The following is a 13,675-nucleotide window of genomic DNA, read 5'->3' as shown; positions in this document are numbered from 1 at the left end:
AAGAGATTATTCAAAAAAGACCAAATTCCTATAGCAAGAGAAGTTCATACCATTGGTTCTATGAAAAATAGTTACAAATTACCAATTTATATGTCTCCCTTTTCTTACATTATCTCCGAACATATCGAAACTTTTCCAACTTGAATATAGTTCTAAATATTTGTATAAGTAACCTATACTCAAAATGTATCTCTTGTGAATTCGGTATGAATTTTGAATACGCACCAAAAGTGTCGTTAAACTAGTACAGTCAATATAAAAAGTTTTATCATCATCCTGATATCCCACTTGGCTACTTATCGAGTTTCTTTTGTATAGAGCTCGCTTTACTTCATGTTTATTTATACTGGTATGACTCTCGTAGTCAAATAGCATGTAGTCGTTTACAAGTTAGTGGTAAGATTATTATTCCTTATTGTTTCTTTTATAGGAGTTTCGCTCCTTAAGAATCAATTTTCATATAAGGCCCCCGGTATGAAAAAATATGAGAAGTAAAATCTATTGAAAAAATGACCTCGTTACGTTTCTCGTAACGCCATCTATTGGAACCCAATAGGGTACCGATATACGGCTTTATTTGATTTGTTTATTTACCATTTGATATGGTATTCATCTTTTTCTTAGACTAGTAAGCCATTTTATGCCTATTTAGACAGTCGATCTGAAGGAGTAAACTCCAGTCGCGCGTCGGAGCTGACACACACACTTTTATTTTAATAACTTTAGTATAGATGACGCTTATACAGTGTTAACTCAAGCACGTATTAATAACCTTTTTCATACTAGGGTAGCAAATAAGTGAATGGTTCATCTGATAGTAAATAATTATTACAGGATGATTGCAACAAAAAGAGCAACGCAAAATTTACTCTTATAATTTTTCTCTAACGCGCCAAATGAAGTATAAACTTTGAAAAATAGGACAAAGTTTGTCAATTCAGCCAGTAAATTTAATTAAACTTAAAGAAATACAAAAGATATTCTTTTCGTACTCGTACGTTACGTTTCAGCCTGTAATATCCCACTACTAGGCATAGGCCTCTTTCCCCATGTAGGAGCAGGATCAGAGCTTAATCCACCACGCTGCTCCAATGCGGGTTGGCGGATATATTTCCTACTATGAGTAACGATCGCTATCAGGATTACATGATAACAACCGGGACCGACGGCTTAACGTGCTCTCCGAGGCACGGCGGGGAGACCCACAAGGACTACACAAACACCCAGACCACGGCAAACACCTGTATGGCCAATACAAATGTTTGTCATGTGCGGGGATCAAACCCGCAACCGCCAGCGCAACATGTACAATCAAAAATATGCAAATCCGTTAGTATTTTATTGCTAAACAATTTTTCAATATTCGTTCTAAATAAATCTCGAAAAACTTTGCTTTAAAACATAGTTTCAAACTTTGTTCTTCAAATTCTTTATTTTATTTTACGAGTCTTTATTAAGTAGAGCAACATATTTTGCCTTTAATGTAATAAGGATAGAAAAAACAAGATGAAGGTTTATGAATATTGACTTCACTGGTCTACACTCTGATCTTCCATGACCTCTAATCCATAAATAAGTTGTCTAATGTAAGCCTAATAATTTTCAATTGCATTCGTATCTGATGTTTAGATATTCTAACAAAAAAAAAACAACTTTACAACTTGTTTTTTTTTTCATTTTTTATTCATACTATTCGTAACTATGTAGTATATGATCAAAATTTTACACCTTACAATTGATCCACCAATTAACTTATATCTCTTATACCGAGTGTTCAGAAAACAAGTATGCAGTGCCATGTTATGTTTTTTTTTTTCACTGGAAAATGCTTCTACGCACCCAACCGACGAGGCCATCGGAACTGTGGGACTCCTGGCCAACCCAGACTACCCTCTAAAACCCAGCGGTGCCCTCATCGTCATAGCGGGGCGCCACGGGATCGCTTTCGCATGCTACCGCGACGCCCCGATGATGGGCCCGCCCTGTGCGGGCCACCTTCGTCCATAAAGCGCCCACGGGTGCCATTTTATGGTGTGTTAAGTAATCTTATATACAAAATTCTCGTGTCGCAACACTAGTTACCACACTCCTCCATACTATCATACGGCTGGATCGATTTTTATGAAAGTTTATGTGCATGTCAGGTAGATCTGAGAATCAAAACGATAGAGTTACAAGGGGGGGAGATGAAATGTGGTTAATATCATATATGGTAAAACAACGTTTGCGGGGTAACCTGTAATATCTCACTCCTGGGCATAGGCCTCTTTACCCCATGTAGGAGAAGGATCAGAGCTTAATCCTCCACGCTGCTTCAATTCGGGATGGCGGATATATTCCCTACTATGAGTAACGATCGCTATCAGGTGTACATGATAACAACAGGGACCGACGGCTTAACGTGCTCTTCGAGGCACGGTGGGGAGACCCACAAGGACTAAACAAACACTCAGACCACGGCAAACACCTGTATGGCCAATATAAATGTTTGTCATGTGCGGGAATCGAACCCGCAACCGCCAGCGCAACAGGTACAATCCATGGCTGTAACCGTTGCGCCAACGCGACGTCAAATAACTGCATAGTTAATTATAATACTCTATGGTGTTTAATTTAAAAAAGATAAATTTGTTATTTAATCTCTTTTCATGTGTGTAGTGGTTACACACATAGATACTGAGGTAGGTAGGGCACAGCAGGAATTTCCTGCTCAAAATATGGAGCACCCTGACTGGGGTAGTACCTCGACCTTACAGAAGATCACAGCAAAATAATACTGTTTTCAAGCAATATTGTGTTCCTGTTGGTGAGTAAGGTGACCAGAGCTCCTGGGGGGATTGGGGATTGGGTCGGCAACGCGCTTGCGATGCTTCTGGTGTTGCAGCTGTCTATAAGCTATGGTAATCGCTTACCATCAGGTGAGCCGTACGCTTGTTTGCCGACCTAGTGACATAAAAAAAAAAACAAAAAAAAAAGATAACATAACGATCCGTCTACGGGATAACTTCATCCATTAAATTTTCTATCGATACATTCAACGTAATATTAATCACGTATCTTATCAAAGTACAATACAGTAGTAATTTGTCCAATTATCATGAACGGTAGACAGCTTAAGGAAACACACGTTTCCAAGTTGGCAATTCAATTAACAAGTTTGCGCAGGACTGTACATCTGTTCCTCGGAACATTCGAGAGGCCTCGAAGATATATAGTCTTGTTTGGCTCCAGGTACTTCGGGAAAGTTATGTTATCAAAGCCATAACTCTGTTAGTATAATAAATTGCATTAAATTTATATTAAATTGTAGGTTAAGGTATTAATAACAGTTATAATTCGAGTAAGTGATTTACGAAAAATCTCAAAAATTAAGATTAATAGTAACCTGTGCTTAAAGGAGTTTGTGCAATATTGTCCTATGCCTATTCTATTGTTGTATGTTGTAGGAGTAGAGTGAAGCTTAATCCATCGATTTTCATTGTGATTTGGCAAAAAAAAATATATTTATAACTAACTGACCCCACAAACGTTGTTTTGCAATATATGTTATTAACCCCTCAATACCCCTCCCCCCTTATAACTTAGGAGTATAAAAAATAGATGTTGGCCAATTCTCAGAACTACTCGATATGCATACAAAATTTCATAAAAATAGGTCCAGCCGTTCCGGAGGAATATTTTAACTGATATTGTGATACGAGAATTTTATATATAATCTTTAATTTTCTTTTTTTTATATTAATTTTATTTATATTTTTATTTCATTGTAAATGACTTAACCTAAGTTTGGAAATATATTTTGTAAACATTATTATTATTAAATTATTAAATAAATTAATTTTCGAAGGTCAGTGCCAGTTGAGACAATCAAAGGAGCAAACAAAAAGACCGGAAAAACATTTTATACAAATACAAATATCCGCTGTGAGAATAAAACCCGAGAGCATCAAAGTTAATGGTACTTATGACGACTCTACACTTTAAGTAATTATACCTTTTTACTTAAAAGTAATTCCGACAACACTCAAGTGATAAAAATTATAAATATAAATTCTGTAAACAAAAAATAGGAAGTTGAAAAACTTATTTGCGATTTGCTTTTGTTATATCAAAAGCTAAAGTTAACAAAACATTAGTTTGTTTATTTCGTAATTAAATACAATTATATAAGTTACAGGTCCTCTTTCGGAAAGGATAATTCTGCAGTTGTGTTTCTTCATGAAATCCAAACCCACGATGCAATCATCCACAATCTCAGCCACGATAACGTTATGAGAGTATGAGGACCCCCCTACATACATCGTAACTGACATTTCTCCCAGGACGGGTATTGGCTGACCGGATGCCGTGAGAAGCCGACAGTTAATTCTCCTCTTGTGTTCCCTTGCGGCTTTTACCAGCTTTGAGTTCACTATTGTTCTAGAGGCTCCTGTATCTAGAGTCATTTTGCAATCCGTCCCGTTAATAGTCCCCTGAATCGCAAGACTATTCCCGCTGCATGCCTGGGAGATAACAGTTATTGGGGCTTCCTCCGCATCAGCCAGTACTCGCCCCTTAGTCCTGGCTTTTATTCGTTTCCCTGCTCCCGGGCAGTGGATGAAGCCCCTTGTTTCTTTCAGCTCCTCTATTTGTTCCTCGATCCTTTTCATACTTGCTATCTGGGTCTCTTTCTGCGGGCAGTTGAGCTGAAGATGGCCCCTTTCGCCGCACTTGTAGCACATGACTCCATAGCTTTTCTTCGTAGGAGCCTTGACTTCCTTGACTTCCTCAAAGACCTCGCGGATCTTATAGGTCTGCCGTATGTCATGGCGAACAGCCTCGACCTCCAAAGCATGCGCCAATGCTTCCTTTAACGAGGTATGGTGACGAAGCCTCACTGCAGCTCTGACCTGCAGGTCTTTGATTCCGTCGACAAATCCTTGAACAATATTCGTGTCTACCATTTTGGTGTCTGCTCCTGGGTGTGCCTTCCTGACGAGTTTCTCAATTTCCAACGCCCATTGTTGTAGTCCTTCTCCTGAGCGTTGGACTCTGTCACGCAATTGGGCACGGAACACGTGCTCCAAGTGTCGCTCCCCGTATCGGGATTCAAGTGCCTCCATCAAGTCTTGGAACCCGTTTCCTGTATGTGGCAGTGCTTCTAGAACCGACAAAGCTTGCCCTCTGAGTGCAACAGTGAGAGCGGTCAGGCATTGCTCTTCCGTCCATCCGTTGGCAGTAGCAACAGTCTGGAATTGTTGACGATTAAGCGTTCCACGAAGTAGTGCCGTCGTACGGAGGCACTTTCACTCTTGGTCCTTGCGCCACTCCGGTACTGCCACTAGACATCGCGACTCCCGTGGTTTCAAGGCGCACTACTTTCTTCTGTAGTTCAGTGAGGCCGGTTTTCACATTTTCAACATCCAATCCTAACCCGGTAACTCGTTCTTCCACTACGTCGACATCTTTTCGAAGCTTAGTCACCGCGTCACTAACATCTTTTACAGCCCAAAGCGTTTTTTCTTGGAGCTCTTTTTGTTGCTCTTGTAATTCTTGCAAAGCACCACGAATTTCAGCCTTTTGTTGCTCTTGTGATTCTTGCAAAGCACTACGAATTTCAGCCCTTTGCCGCTCTTGTGATTCTTGCCATTTGAAACTTGTTTGCTCTTGTAATTCTTGCAATTTGAAACTTGTTTGCTCTTGTGATTCCTGCAAACACTACGAATTTAAGCCCTTTGCAGCTCCATTAATTTAATTAAACTTCCTAAATGAAGAGCCACTTGAGGGTCTGTAGAAGCTACGGTGTCGCTGGTGGGCGTGATAAGGTGGGCGGATCCAGTGGGCGGGGCTTGAGACAAAGTAGGCGGGGGCTGAGTCTGAGTAGGCGGGGCCTGAGTCTGAGTGGGCGGGACCTGAGTCTGAGTGGGTGGGGCCTGGGTCCGAGTAGGCGGGGCCTGGGGGCGTGGTCAGTGGGCGGGACATGATAGGCGGGGTCAGTGGGCGGGGCTTGGTCCCCAGTAGGTGTGACTTCCGCAGCTCGTTGTGCCTTGTCCTGACGCCCTTGAAGTCCTTGAAGTCTTCTCTCGGAGTCAATGGCATCTCCAAATCTCACTTCCGACACCAGTTGTTACGTATTAGGGTTCGAAGGATTTGGAGAGAAAAACCTGCTGACTCTTTTCAAGACTTTATTCACTAGCACTAGGTCCAACACAAAGCACTAGATTCAGACACTAAGCACTATCGATGTCCTAAGTTTTTCTGGTACCACTCTTGATCACTAGTTTTCACTCTTGAAGTCGCCTCGAAGATCGCTCAACTGAACTGAGCTCGCTCGCCTACCTGCGGCTATTTATATCGGTCGAAACGAGGCCCAGACCATTCTGGAAAGTTCGCGCATGTACCCGGTTTTCGAGACTATACTTCTATATAGTTCCACAGTAGTTCCTCTAACGCCATCTAGTATTGAGTAGAGAGTTTCATGCTACCGCTGTCTTTGTGTGGTTTCAATGGTTGCCGCTAGATGGCGCTAGTTTCTTTGTGTGTTCGTAACAATCATTACATCATTATCATTACAGCCTATACAGTCCACTGCTGGACATAGGCCTCCACAAGCTTACGCCAAAAATAACGTGAACTCATGGGTTTTGCCCATAGTCACCACGCTGGGCAGGCGGGTTGGTGACCGCAGTACTGGCTTTGTCGCACCGAAGACGCTGCTGCCCGTCTTCGGCCTGTGTATTTCAAAGCCAGCAGTTGGATGGTTATCCCGCCATCGGTCGGCTTCTTAAGTTCCAAGGTGGTAGTGGAACCTTGTTATCCCTTAGTCGCCTCTTACGACACCCACGGGAAGAGAGGGGGTGGCTAAATTCTTTAGTGCCGTAGCCACATAGCACAAGTTCGTAACAATATATACACAATAGAACACACAACGAGTGTGTATGCATAAAAAACAAGCTATGAGAAAAGTATACACCCATAATGGTTAGGCTAAACATAAAAAAAAACACGAAAAAAAATGAAAATATAGATTAAAAAATAAATAAATAAATAAAGATATTGTAACAGAAAATCTCCATCAGCGTTGGACCACATGCTAGCTTTGCTAGATAGTCACAGGACTGTCGACTTGTAATTTGAATAATAAATCGCCTGTGGTATTATAATGAATAACGTTCAACAAAAGGCATGGGCATTTTAGAGCCCGTGGATATTAATTTTAAATTTATAAAAAATTAAATCGGCAGAAACGGTTAGTTACTCGTAAAAAGCGACAGTATAAAATCCAATCATTAAATATTCACTCATATATCCTGCATAAAAGACAACGCCACTCAACCCATACCTTTGACATTTATATAATCTAGTGGCTATTTATAGTTCTGTATTGCCAACTGTCAAACGCGTTAACCAAATTTAATAAGGACATAACATAATAATTATGACTATAAAAATGAAGTCAATATACTGCACCTATTTTGGGCTATAGTTTTTTAATTGTGTGCAAGGTCTAGAATAAATTGATCAAAGTATCAACATTCCGTTCCCAGATGACATCCCGTTAGAGTAGCGGATACGATACACATCGTTTTGTTCAAGTTATTTTATGAGCCTTTATTATTTTTTAAAGAGCCACTGAAGATGTTTAATTATCTTATGCTAATGAATTGCTTCCATAGACTGCTTGAGAGCGTATTGTTTTGATTATTTTAAAAAGTGAGTTATAGGTTGTGGTCTGTTTAACTTAAAGTTCTGAAATAGCGGTATGAACCGTAAATTTGAAAGTGACAAAACTCTAGTAAAATTAGAGGAAACACCTACAATAACAGCTTTTCAAAAGTAATATATATTTAGGAATATTTTAACTATTAATGAGATACAGCATAGCAGGAAATATCCTGCTCAAAATTTGGAGCAGCCTGATTGTGGAAGTACCTCAACTTTAACAAAGATGATAGCCAACTAATAGTGCTTTCAATTAGTGCTGTGTTCCTGTGTTAAGAAAGGCGGTTAGAGTTCTAGGAGAAGGTCAGGAGTGGGGCCAGCAACAAGCTCATGATGCGTCTATAGACAACGATTACCGATCACCTTCAGGTGGATAGCGTGCTTGTTTGCCACCCTTGAAGTCAGTCAGTCAGTTCAGCCTATTGCAGTCCACTGCTGGACGTAGGCCTCCCCAAGTTCGCGCCAGACATCCCGATTTTCCGCAATCCTCATCCAGCCTACACCGGCAATCTTACGTAGATCATCGATCCAACGGGCCAGAGGACGTCCCACACTGCGTTTGTCAAGACGCGGTCTCCACTCCAGGACACGTCTGCTCCATCGGCCATCGGTCCTGCGACACAATGAATAACCCTTAACCCTTTAAGTATAAAAAAGAATATTTTTCTTGTTTTAATATTTAATACATCATGTACTAGGAAATACAGAAGTTCATTCTACATTTTTAGACATGGGAACATTGTGCACGAAGTCCATAAAATTTTATTTAAAGAAGAGTTCGGTATTACACCCTCGATAGACTTTACAATCTTTGAAACAATTTCACGGCATCTGCCGACTAGTTTTACGAAGCGATACAAAGAACAAACAATGCTTCTACCAATTTTACCTAGACTCATCTCCCTCTCACGTCCCATCTCAACCAATGGTCCGCGAAATGCAAGACGAATTCAACAGACTTTTCGATAGTCCAAACATATTTCGTATTTAACAACAATTAACTGCAAGCAAATTTAATCCTAACAAATTTTGAGTTAGAGTTGATTTTTGCTTGAGCCTGTAAACAAGTATTGATGAATGATAAGGAAGAGTATTCAAAGTATAGGAGTGTAGTAAATGACTTAGACAAGCAACTCTCACGGTACTTCGTGTAGACTTTATAACCGGGTCCATAACTACAAATCCGATATATGTATATTATATTTGATAGTTGTCAAAGTAACCTTTACAAGTATGATCACAGTCATAAGTTATTACTACAATAGTTTTACAATCCTCAAATTGTACGAGTTAATTTAAACAACGTATTTTAGAGAATGTTTATTTTTAAAAAGAATTTATTTTCTACGTCATTAACAAAAAAATAATTAAAAAAAATAATTAAAATAAAACTACTAGTTACATATACTAAATAATTGTGTTTGCTCGCAAACGAAAAAAAAACCGACTTCAATTACATCGACAAGTAATACAACGTAGATCGACGAAAAAATAGTCAAGCAACTACGCGTTATCAAAGATTACTCAAAAAGTAGTTATCAGATATCGATAAAATTTATATGTGACCACATGATAAACATCAGCTTTCGATTAAATTAAAAATTATCAAAGTCGGTACACCCAGTAAAAAGTTATTACGGATTTTCGAGAGTTTCCCTCGATTTCTCTGGGATCCCATCATCAGATCCTGGTTTGCTTATCACGGTACCAAACTAGGGATATCCCCTTTCCAACAAAAAAAGAATTATCAAAATCGGTACATCCAGTAGAAAGTTATGCGGTATAATACAACGCAGGTCGACGAAAAAAGCGTCAAGTAAAAACGCATTATTAGATATAACTCGAAAAGTAGTTGTTAGATCTCAAATAAATTTAAATGGGACCAATTGGCACACACCACCTTTCGATTAAAACAAAATTTGTCGAAATCGGTCCACCCGGTCAAAAGTTCTGATGTAACATACATAAAAAAAAAAAAAAAAAAAAAAAAAAAAAAAAATACAGTCGAATTGAGAACCTCCTCCTTTTTTGGAAGTCGGTTAAAAAAGTGTGTCACGTTGCTAACTTCTTCGTTTACTAGCTAACTTCAGGGTGTCGGTTTTTTGTGACGGTATGCGCGCGCATCGTAAAAATTTACTCTCATCATTTTCCTCTGACGAGCCAAAAGAAGTATAACTTCAAACATACACAATATTTTGTTGTTAAAAGATAATGTAAAATAACAAATAAAGATGTATAGCTTGAAATACGTTTTTCCTTGACGACAGGTTCACAACAAAAGTTATTGTCACAAATTTTTCTTTAAACGGATATCACTGATAAAAAATATAACAGAACTGTGACGATTTTATAATATATTCGAGTTAATACGATATCATACACATCACATACAACCTATGCCCTTAATAATTGTGTTTGCTCGTAAACGAAAAAAAAACCGACTTCAATTACATCGAAAAATAATACAACATAAGTAGACGACAAAAATTAATAAGCGCACTAGTCGTCACTACGATTTTCGAGGGTTTCCCTGATTTCTCTGGGATTCCATTATCAGATCCTGGTTTCCTTATCGTGATACCAAACTAGGGATATCTCCTTTCCAACAAAAAAAGAATGATCAAAATCAGATAATAAACGTCGAAGTTATCCCCGAACATACACACACATACACACTGTGTGTGTGTATGTTTATATACGGTCGAATTGAGTAACCGCCTCCTTGTTTAGACTCAGTTAAAAAACAACTATAAATTTATTGTTTGACCCAGTGGTCAGTATCTTTAATTGTAACACAATTTTCTAAGAAGGCCACGCCCCAGTACCTACTCACCTACCACTCATGTGTATTATGGACGTGAGAAAAATAGCATGGGGTTGCATGGTCGGTAACAATAGATGTTTGTCAATTTTTTGTTTGAAAAATGTTCTGATGAGAATAAATTGATAAGAACAAAATAATAATTGTACAATATATAACAAAATGTCTCAAAACACTCAAAAGTCTACTTAAAAAACAATTACTAAATACATTTTGCGGTTAAGAAATTTTCAAATCCAATATTCAAATACAAATCGAACAATGTTCTTCGAAACAACCTTGTTTCGCAAAGAAGCGGTCACAAAGAGACGCGATAAATTATATTCCGCATAATATTTTGCGAAATTTCATTTTATACAAATAAATACAATTTGAAAACTCTCTCAAATGAAAAGTATCGCGTTAAGTGAATTTTTCAAGCGGATTGCTTGTTCCGTGTAATAAATGATTACACAAACAAATTGAGGCTATCAGCTGAGATGACGTTTAAAATTTGTCCGTATTATAATGAAACGGGAAGATAAAGTTACTGGAAACGTCTTTTAAAACTAAATAAAGACAAATTGTTGACTTATTGTGATAAGTCCACAATCTCTTGTAATTAAAAATGTAACTAATTTGAATTGACTTTTCGTGTTGTCTCTAATTGATATTATTTTCGTATATCATGATGCTTACTTTTTATTGTCGTTTAATACTCACGTTTTTCACTTTATATATTGAAGTTTATTTTATTTAATATTATTTATAAAGGGAGATCTGGATTAGGAACGAACTTTACCCATTTCCTTAATGGATGAAAATGACTTTATATTTATTTTCGTTTATTAGAAAAATTCAACACAACTACTCTGATTTAGTGGTGCGAGTGGTCGTCTAAAATACCGACGGTTTGCGGGTTCTAATCCCGCTCGGGATGGATATTTGTATTTGTACAAATATTCCTTTCAGGTTTGGGTGTCTGTCCTTATGGGTCTCCCCACCGTGCCTCGGAGAGCACGTTATGCCGTCGGTCCCGGTTGTCATCATAAATACCTTACAGCGATCGTTACTCATAGGGAACATATTCGCCAACCCACAGTAGAGCAGCGAGGTAGATTCAGCTCCAATTCTTATGCTACGTGGAGGAAAAAATTCAAATGCATTAGAAAAATAATCATGAAAGGATTAACAAAAATTCCTAATAAGGCTATGTCTAATACAATATTGAAAAATTTATTTTTATTTAAAAATGCACTAACAAGTTTAAATAAGAAATTTAATACCTGCCGACAGTACGAAGCCTGTAGAAAATGCAAACGTTGGGCTGTCTATTTTTTACTTTACTATCTTTGGAACCATTCCCTTTATTACATTGATTTGGATTAATGTAATAAATATAATATCATGTAATAAATAGATCAATGTACTAGTACCTTTTTAGAACTTACCAAACAAATTTCGATTATTATATATCCTCGTAAACGAGAACAGTTAATACTGAAGTAAAGCAATATTTTTAACTAGCTTTTACCCGCAACTTGGCTCGCATCTCTTTTTTTTAAATAAAAAGTATCCTTTGTTACTTCTAATACTTCCAAGAATATGTGTACAAAGTTTCATGATGATCGGTTAAGTAGTTTTCGCGTAAAAGCGTAACAAACAAACTTACATTCACATTTATAATATTAGTAGGGATAAAGAAAATACGAATCGAAATCGAATTAGCGTTAAACTCCTACTATTTCGTGTAAAAAAAACTGCTATTGTTATCTCATCACAACAGTAATATATATAAGTAATATTTGTTTAATTATTTTAACCTTTTTCTTCTTCTTTTTCAATAAACTACTCGCAGACTTACGTTATCTTTAACTATAATTCCTTGGTTAATTGACGTCAAGTCGTCGAGTGACTGAACTAAAGCATAATCACACTTACAGAAGATCGGCATAAAGTAGCTACCGTAAACTTCGTGCGGTGAATATGAAAAATGGCGGCGTAAATACCTTATGTCAATAAAGCATAATGTCTTTGATTTTGACTGTTTTAGGTGACAGTTATCTCCCTACGTAAACAGGTCTTGATTGCTACTTCAAAAATAAATTAAAGAGATCTAAAATATACACCTAATATTTTCAAGAATAACACTTAAGATAGACAGCAGAAGTATGAGTAGAAAGATTGTAAGGAGCTATTAAGAAAATTAAAATTAATTTTCATAATATATTTTTAAGAAATTGTGTAGCTAGCTGCCAATAAAAAGAAATTTTGTGTCTACAGCGATACCACAAAACCTCAAGCGCCCGAAGCGGCCAGAAATTTCAATGAAATTAATATTTTTTTTTTTATTCAACTATGTCGGCAAACAAGCGTACGGATCACCTGATGGTAAGCGATTACCGTAGCGTATCGACGTCTGCAACACCAAAAGCATTGTCAACGCGCTGCTGACCCCGTCCCCAATTCCCCCAAGGAGCTTTGGTCTCCTTAATCACCAACAGGAACACAACACTGCTTGAAAACAGTATCATTTAACCTAACCTAACACTTGCTTATATTTATTTTCATCGGAACTAACCTAGTTTTAAATCTACAATAATAGCTTTCAACTCATATGTTTTATCCAAATGCTATTTTTTTTTTTATGTCAGTATGTCGGCAAACAAGCGTACGGCTCACCTGATGGTAAGCGATTGCCATAACTTATAGACGCCTGCAACACCAGAAACATCGCAAGCGCGTTGCCGACCCAATCCCCAATCCTGGAGGAGCTCTGGTCACCTTACTCACCAACAGGAACACAATACTGCTTGAAAACAGTATTATTTTGCTGTGATCTTCTGTAAGGTTGAGGTACTACCTCAGTCGGGCTGCTCCATATTTTGAGCAAGAAATTCCTGCTGTGCCCTACCTCAGTTAATTCTATTCGCAACTCTCATATTATATCAATATTAATAACGTAATGTATTATAATGTTAGTACATATATATTAAAAAGGTATGAATATAATTCCATATTTTCATATACCAATGTAAAGTCTCGAGGGTAACTCGTGTTCAGCTTGTGTTGGATAATATGCAAGGACGAGCGAAATTGAGAGACTACAAAAGATATTTTATGCTCGGGAGGTGACTTGTACATATAAAGGCTTTGAACTCACCACTTATAAAT

This window comes from Melitaea cinxia, chromosome 12, assembly GCF_905220565.1.
Source record: "Melitaea cinxia chromosome 12, ilMelCinx1.1, whole genome shotgun sequence".
Classification (NCBI taxonomy): Eukaryota; Metazoa; Arthropoda; class Insecta; order Lepidoptera; family Nymphalidae; genus Melitaea; species Melitaea cinxia.
This window is presented reverse-complemented; position numbering follows the sequence as displayed.